This window comes from Urtica dioica, chromosome 1 (assembly GCF_054948205.1).
Source record: "Urtica dioica subsp. dioica isolate 48M chromosome 1, U.dioica_male_clone48M_v1_H2, whole genome shotgun sequence".
NCBI lineage: Eukaryota > Viridiplantae > Streptophyta > Magnoliopsida > Rosales > Urticaceae > Urtica > Urtica dioica.
In genome coordinates, this window is record NC_142756.1 from 17,053,758 (window position 1) to 17,061,820 (window position 8,063).

The 8,063-nt window shown below is 39.4% G+C and overlaps 1 long non-coding RNA gene across 2 annotated transcripts; it reads right to left on the bottom strand.

The window, feature by feature from the left end:
* Positions 1–346: 346 nt before the first annotated feature.
* Positions 347–7,812, bottom strand: LOC149407584 (uncharacterized). Of its 2 annotated transcripts, XR_016301503.1 has the most exons (4): positions 7,600–7,812; positions 6,761–6,888; positions 5,928–6,115; positions 347–782 (listed from the first exon to the last, which is right to left on the bottom strand). It is a non-coding gene; the product is annotated as an uncharacterized LOC149407584 (long non-coding RNA). The 2 variants fall into 2 exon arrangements; XR_016301502.1 differs by lacking the exon at positions 347–782 and having other exon boundaries at positions 5,318–6,115.
* Positions 7,813–8,063: the final 251 nt, after the last annotated feature.

Consider the following 8,063-nt stretch of genomic DNA (forward strand, 5'->3'; position numbering starts at 1 on the left):
TATATACAAGATTATGAAATAAATGGACCGATTTTGGTGGAAATCAATTCAAGTGAGGGAAATATTTTTAGATTTGGAGTGGTGTGCTTTACTATTCTTATAGTTGTAATTATACATATCTAGGAAGGGAAAAATTGGAACTCGAAAATAGTTTTCCTCTATAAATAGAAGGGAAACTCCACCATTTGCAACAGCAAGAAAACAACAACAGCCAGAGAAAATAAGAGAGAGGAAAGAACAAGTCTCGATCTTGAATACAGAAACATAGAGTTCCGATAAAACTCTTTCTAGAAAGAAACGGTTTCCTCCCTCTTGTCTACAAATATTATCCTTCTTATCTCATATTATAAACTAAATTATCTTCTTAGCTTGACCCGCTAAGAACAATGGCGACTCCACTGGGGATTCCTTCGTAAGACTACTCGACCGAAGACGTGTTTTTGATTTAAAAGCATAGGGATCTCATCTACTCGTCACGATCAAAGTTTTGAAGGAATCTTCATATACAATCACTTTTCAAACCTCCGTAAAACACCTCGCTTAGAAGAAATGTGGCTTGACTCTCCGAGCTCGTATGAGAACACAAGAACCATCACAGCTCTCTAAGTGTTCCTCACACCATGTTGTCAATCCTTAGATTACTTTCCGAGCTTGCGTAGAATACGTTTTTAAGAGGAATTGTGGCTCAGATCTCTGGTCTCATAGAGAACACAACAACCGACACGCTTCATCTTTTGACGTATACACAATTGTCCAATTCGCTTTAATCATTCTCACTCGATCTAGATTAAAAAAAAATACAGTTGTTGAGATCGCTCCCACAAACAAGCAAAATATACACAGAAAATCAAATCAAAACACACTAGCTTCCATAAGAAAAAGGGTTCCTACAACATAGGGTAGTGTCCTACAACAAAAAATTTCGTACAAAAAAAAAATCCTACAATGTAAAGTACTAGCATCATACAACAAAAATTTCCTAAAAAAAAGTCCTACAAATATAACATATAGGGTAGTTTCCTACCCAAAAAAAAAGAGTAGTATATACTACAAAAAAAAAAAACATAATAGTAGCCTACTATAACAAAAACAAAGTATATAGTATCTTATGTACAAAAAAATATTGCCCTAGAACAAAGAATATAGTATCCTACAGCTATAACACATAAATAGTATTCTATAATAAAATAGGGTGTACCCCGCATTCAAAATTCCAAAAAATCAAGACACTGAACAAGGATCCTAGAAACAGAAGCTTTGTGGTTGGGGGAGTCAACTCTGAATACACAATAAATGGAAATTCAGAGACAGTGACTGTACAAGCCTCAATGAACAATGTTTTAGAAAATATACAGAAAACTCAAGAAGGAATCTTAAAAATTGGCCATAAAAAATACAGCAAATGACAACCATATACAACCAGATAGGGCTATGGAGACGATTTCAACAAACAGGCCGATAGAAAATGCACCTTCGACAATTAATGGTCATGCTTCTTTCTTAGAACCGACAACAGAAACAGCCGGGTTTGTCACTAAAGGGGAGATTATGGGAATTTTACAGGCAGAAAGAAATAAAAACGCATTCAACATGTCATCAATCGACCTTAACCCACTGTAACCTGCCGAGATATCCATAAAACCATATCCTCAAAATTATAGTAGCCCGGGATTTCGAAATATATAATGGAAAGAATGGGAACGCCAAAGAACATGTCATACAATTTATTGATGACTTAGGCATTTTTGGATACAACCAAGAGCTACGATTAAGAATATTCTCCAAATCATTGATAGAACAAGCATATTCTTGGTATGCCAACCTATCTCCAGGAAGTATACGTGACTGGGATGACCTCGTGACTCAATTCTGTTTCAAGTTCTTTACAGTCAAAGATAAAATTAGCATAGCCGATTTGATTGGGGGAACGACAAGCGTATGGAGAATCTCTCGTCAATCATGTGCAAAGCTTTCGAGAAAGGGCATTGGATTGCACCAAAACGTTGCATGAAAAAAAAAGATAATCAAACTCTGTATCAAAGGGATGTTAAATGAATATCGAATCCATATTGAGAATCACTCAATTTATGATTTTGCGTAATTAATAGCTAAGGCCAGAAACACATGAGCAAGTGTGGCTAGACTAACCCGCTCTACGAGACGAAATGATCATCAACGCCCGATTTGGAATAACAAAAGAGGAATGGAGGTCGCCGTGACTAAGGAAAAGGGACATATAAAAAAGAGAAAAAGCATTGATAAACCCCCCGTATTTCCTCGCACTGTTGACAAAGTCTTTGTTTTTTTGGAAGATTGGATACGTGATGAAGAAATATCACTACCCTATATTGAAAAATCTCCCACCAAAGAAGAAATAGAACATCCATCTTATTGCCATTCCATAGAAGAATCCATCATCCTACAATGAAGTGCTATGCATTACGGCGTATATTACATGAAAATTTGAAGAAATGAGAGATTCTTCTATAAAAGGAGACAGTCGAGCATATGCCATTTCGGCAGCAGAATACAGAACTATAATGACATGTATCAAAGAAATAAATATCACCGGTGTAGAAGGATCCTCATACAGTCTAGGCATAGAAGAGAGAATGGTCGAGTCACTGCTGCAGGCCAAGCTCTTCAGAGATTTCTTCAACACGTTGGAGTTTCAACAACAGGCAAAGGAAGAAGCTACTCGGTCCTTGACACACACAACACAAAATTTTGGCGCCATGTGTTGCTTCGTGAGTCATCCAATTAAGAAATATACTAAAACAGCCGAAGGAGCAATCACTTTTTACTCACACGATTATCAAGTATCACAACCAAGTCGTAACCGGCCTTTGTATGTGGAAGCAAGAGTCAATGAATTGATAGTTCAAAGAGCCTTGGTTAATAATGGAGCATCAGTAAACCTGATGCCGACTAGCACTTATCACTCCTTACATAACAAAAAGGATTTGGTACCACACAAAGTCATGCTTACTGGGTTTTCCTCGCAGCCAACACAAACATTAGGATTCATTACGATCGATCTACAAGTAGGACCGATCAGAGGACCTACAAGATTGTTTACATCCCATGCAACTTCTATTGCGCAAAAAGGTCCCTTTTCAGTGGAATCTTGAATGTCAAAAAGCTTTTCAAGACATCAAAGAAATCTTGGCATCTCCACAAGTTATGACGGTACTCATACCAAAATTCCCGCTGACTTTGTATGTGAGCACTACTGATAATTCTATTGGAGCATTATTAGCCCAAGACCGTGACGATAGAGAAAGACCTATATATTACCTTAGCTGATCCATGAATGATGCTTAACGACGATATTCTCTGATAGAAAAACAGTGTCTGGCCTTGGTATATGTTGCTCAGAGATTACGACACTATATGCTCGCTCACAAGATATTAATCCTAAAGGCAGATCCTATCAAATACCTCATGACCAAGCCTATACCTAGTAGCCGAATGACACGGTGGATGCTTATCCTCACGGAATTCGATATCACTATTACCCATCCAAAAGGTAAAAAAAAAAGTCAAATATTCGCTGACTTGTTGGCATCGTCACTACATAAGGAGGATGCAATCTTATCAGAAGAAGTACCCAGTGAGTTGCCTATTCTTGCTGTTGACTGTGTAAGGAAAACCCACAAGGTGGGTGGTGGGATCTCACATCCGATGGTTCATCTACTCAAGAAAAGAGGCGGCGTGGGCATAGTTATTACTAGCCTTTCAGGACAAAAAACGACAATGGCATGCAAACTTTCTTTCGAGTGCAGCAATAATGAAGCTGAGTATGAGGCCCTCGCATTGGGGGTTATTACGACTCTAACAATGGGAATAAGAAACGTGAACATAAAGGGAGACTCATGCCTCGTTATTCAACAAATGTAAGGTGAATTTTCTCTCAAAGAGCCATCACTAGTACGATATAGAACGTTTCTTCAAGACCAGCTGATAAAATTTACCGAGTACCGCTTTGAGCATATTCTTCGCACAAAGAATCGCTTTGCAGATGCACTGGCTACGATGGCCTCAAAAATTGATCACGACAGGATAAGTGACCCGATAATGCGTATAATGAGAAAGCACGAGTCGTATTTTGAAGGCGATCAAAGCCCCCAGATTGATGAAGATTGGCAAATCAGCATAAAGGAAAAATTGCAATCCACAACAAAAGATGATATAAAGATCCTGATACGAACCTCGGCCGACTAAGCTCCAAGACCCGATATCCCAATAGCACAGCGATGGATCATCTACAATTTAGGAATGAAGGTGGATCGATTGATGCCACGGACGGATGTGAATGGCCGTCTGATGAGTCGGTCTCGAACTCTTACACGCACCGCTTTGTAAGAAACTCGAATAGTTCTAAACGAACCAAAGAGAGAATGACAATCCTCACAGAAAGTGTTTAACTCGAAATCAAATTGTGTGTCCTTCATTCAGCCTAAAGGCTTAATTTATAGAGTTTTACAAAGACAAATTCGTAACTCCATCGGCCCCATAACCTAATAAGCCCATTTAGCCTTATTTAAGTACTAATAGACATAAAAACAAAGGCCCAACCCAATACAAACACATATGGATTTTTAAATAACATGTCTTGGCCCAAAAATACAAACTGAAATAGCAACATGTGAGTAATCTGTTTAATCCAATTCGGCCCAAATAACATTCTTCATTGGTGTTTCTTGGCTTCCTTGAATTCTCTCCTTTGCGAGCTTGTCCCCTTCTTCATCTTGGAGCTTGATGATCAGATTGTTAAGCTCCTCCTTGAATCTCCTCGCTCGAGCCCTCGTCACGGGTCCTACCGGCACTTGGTATCTTGCTGGTGGCTCCTTGTGGGACATGTCCTCATCAGATCCAACAATGATTTAGATTAATCGACGGAATATTGTACTATAAGAGTCCTAATGGAGTCCTGGCAAGATACCTAAACAACTAACAGGCTAAAGAGGGTTTGAAAAAAATTACACGATCAAAATTGTGGGATTGAGGGACCACCTTTACAACATGGACTGTAACGGATAGGTTATTATTGGAAAGGAATGAACAACGACGTTAAATATATGTTACAAGCATGTGATAGATGCAAGATCCTATGCGAGGCTCACGAGAGCGCTTTCATCACCGATCGAGGTAAACGATTGGAGACAACCATACATGGATTTTCTTCTCAATAACGTATTACCCGATGATTCAATGTTCGCTGAGAAAATACGGAAAGAACTATCAAAGTAAACCGTCCATGAAGGCATATTATTCAGAAAAAGGGTACAATGGTACGCATCTACGATGTCTGAGTATTAGCGAATGCGAGGATATCATGAGAGAAGTTCATGAGGGTGACTGTAGTGAACACCAAGGAGGAAAAAAAATTGAGTGAAGAACTTCTACGAATGGGTTACTACTGGCAAACTATGGAGATGGACGCGAGAGAATATGCAAGGAGATGTTACAATGCCAAATATTTAATAACAAGATCCATGCCCCGTCAGTGCCTCTGCGACCCGTCTCATCTCCATGGCTATTTCATTCATCGGCGTTGGACCTCGTTGGCCCCATCTCGCCACCATCCAAGGGAAGAACATGGATTTTAGCAGCAACAGAGTGTTTCACAAAATGGGCTGAAGCAATACCCCTTAAAAAGGCTACCTCACCAACGATAGCCACATATATATTAGAAAATATTATATGCAGATTTGGAATCCCGCATCGTATCATCACTGACAATGGTACACCATTTGTAGGACAAATCGTAAAAAAATTACTCCAAGACTACAATATTTGTCACCACAAGTCTACTCGATACTATCCTCGAGGGAATGGAACAACTGAAGCTTTTAATAAAACAGTATTACGAATCCTCAGTTGGTCTGTCTATGAAAACCTACAACTTTGGCATGAGTTCTTACCTTTAGGCCTGTGGGCTTACCGAACATTGCGGTGTGGGACTACCAAACCTTATCCCTAGTGTATGGAGCTGAAGCGGTACTACCAGCAGAAATAGCCATACCATCCGAAAGAATCGCAATTTCTGCAGGAATGGACATCGACCAAGCAAGATTAATGGAGCTGGAGTTCATAGACGAGCATCGAGATACTGCAGCAAAGAATCGTCAAGCCTATCAGCAACGTAAATCAGATATACAACAAATTGGTTAGACCAAGAATGTACACAGAAGGTGCTTGGTACTCAAGGCAGACGCCACAATGACAGGGTTACATGTGACCAAATACACGCCACGATTGGAGGGTCCTGACATCATATCCGAGATATCTGATAACGGGTGTTGTAAACTCAAAGATCCCAATAATGATGTCATGTCTCCTCCCACGAATATCAAATTTGTGAGAAAATATTACCCTTACCCATCTATCTATCTAAACTTGTAGATCCCCTCCTTTGTAAAAAAACATAAATAAATAAAATAAAAGGAAGGGTAGAAGGTCCTACCTTAATAATTAAATACATGTTGCTTGTAAAAAAATTAACAATAGCCACATTTATATTAGAAAATATCATATGCAGATTTGGAATCCCGCATCATATCATCACTGACAATGGTACACCATTTGTTGGCCAAATCGTAAAAAACATTACTCCAAGACTACAATATTTGTCACCACAAGTCTACTCGATACTATCCTCGAGGGAATGGAACAACCGAAGCTTTTAATAAAATAGCATTACGAATCCTCAGTCGGTCTGTCTATGAAAACCCAAAACTTTGGCATGAGTTCTTACCTTTAGCCCTGTGGGCTTACCGAACATCGCGGCGTGGGACCACGAAATTCACGCCTTATCCCTAGTGTATGGAGTTGAAGCGGTACTACCAGTAGAAATAGCCATACCATCCGAAAGAATCGCAATTTCTGCGGAATGGACATCGACCAAGCAAGATTAATGGAGCTGGAGTTCATAGACGAGCATCGAGATATCGCAGGAAAGAATCGTCAAGCCTATCAGCAACTTAAATCGGATATACAACAAACTTGTTAGACCATGAATGTACACAGAAGGTGACTTGGTACTCAAGGCAACAGACACCACAATGACAGGGTTACGCATGACCAAATTCACGCCACGATGGGAGGGTCCTGACAACATATCCGAGATATGTGATAACGGGTATTGTAAACTCAAAGATCCCAATAATGATGTCATGTCTCCTCCCACGAATATCAAATTTGTGAGAAAATATTACCCTTAGCTATCTATCTATCTAAGCTTTTAGATCCCCTCCTTTGTAAAAAAATAAATAAATAAAATAAAAGGAAGGGTAGAAGGTCCTACTTTAATAATTAAATACATGTTGCTTGTAAAAACATCAACGATAGCCACATTTATATTAGAAAATATCATATGCAGATTTGGAATCCCGCATCGTATCATCACTGACAATGGTACACCATTTGTAGGCCAAATCGTAAAAAAATTACTCCAAGACTACAATATTTGTCACCACAAGTCTACTCGATACTATCCTCAAGGGAATGGAACAACTGAAGCTTTTAATAAAATAGTATTACGAATCCTCAGTCGGTCTGTCTATGAAAACCCAAAACTTTGGCACGAGTTCTTACCTTTAGCCCTGTGGGCTTACCGAACATCGCGGCGTGGGACCACCAAATTCACGCCTTATCCCTAGTCTCGCGGCGCTGTAGAGCTGACAAAAGGATAAAGTCTCGCGGCGCAACGGGTAAGGCGCAAGGTTGCCAAAATATGGATTTTTATCTTCTAAACAAATTCCATGGAGAGAGGAGACCAATTCTGGTGATGGCCCATCTGACACTATCCTGGCAACTAAAATTTCGTATTACAGAAGAAAACATTTAGTCAAAAAAAAATATATATATATATATATATATATATGTATCTACACAAGAAATTTGACAATGATTTACCTAATGGTGTGACCCTGCCAAATCTCCCCGTAGTAGTGGCTAGACCATCATAACACTTATCTTTATCACGCACTATGCTCGAGACAAGACTGCCCCGTTGCCATTCATGACAAATGGTGCCAATAACGTAATTAGAAGAGAGG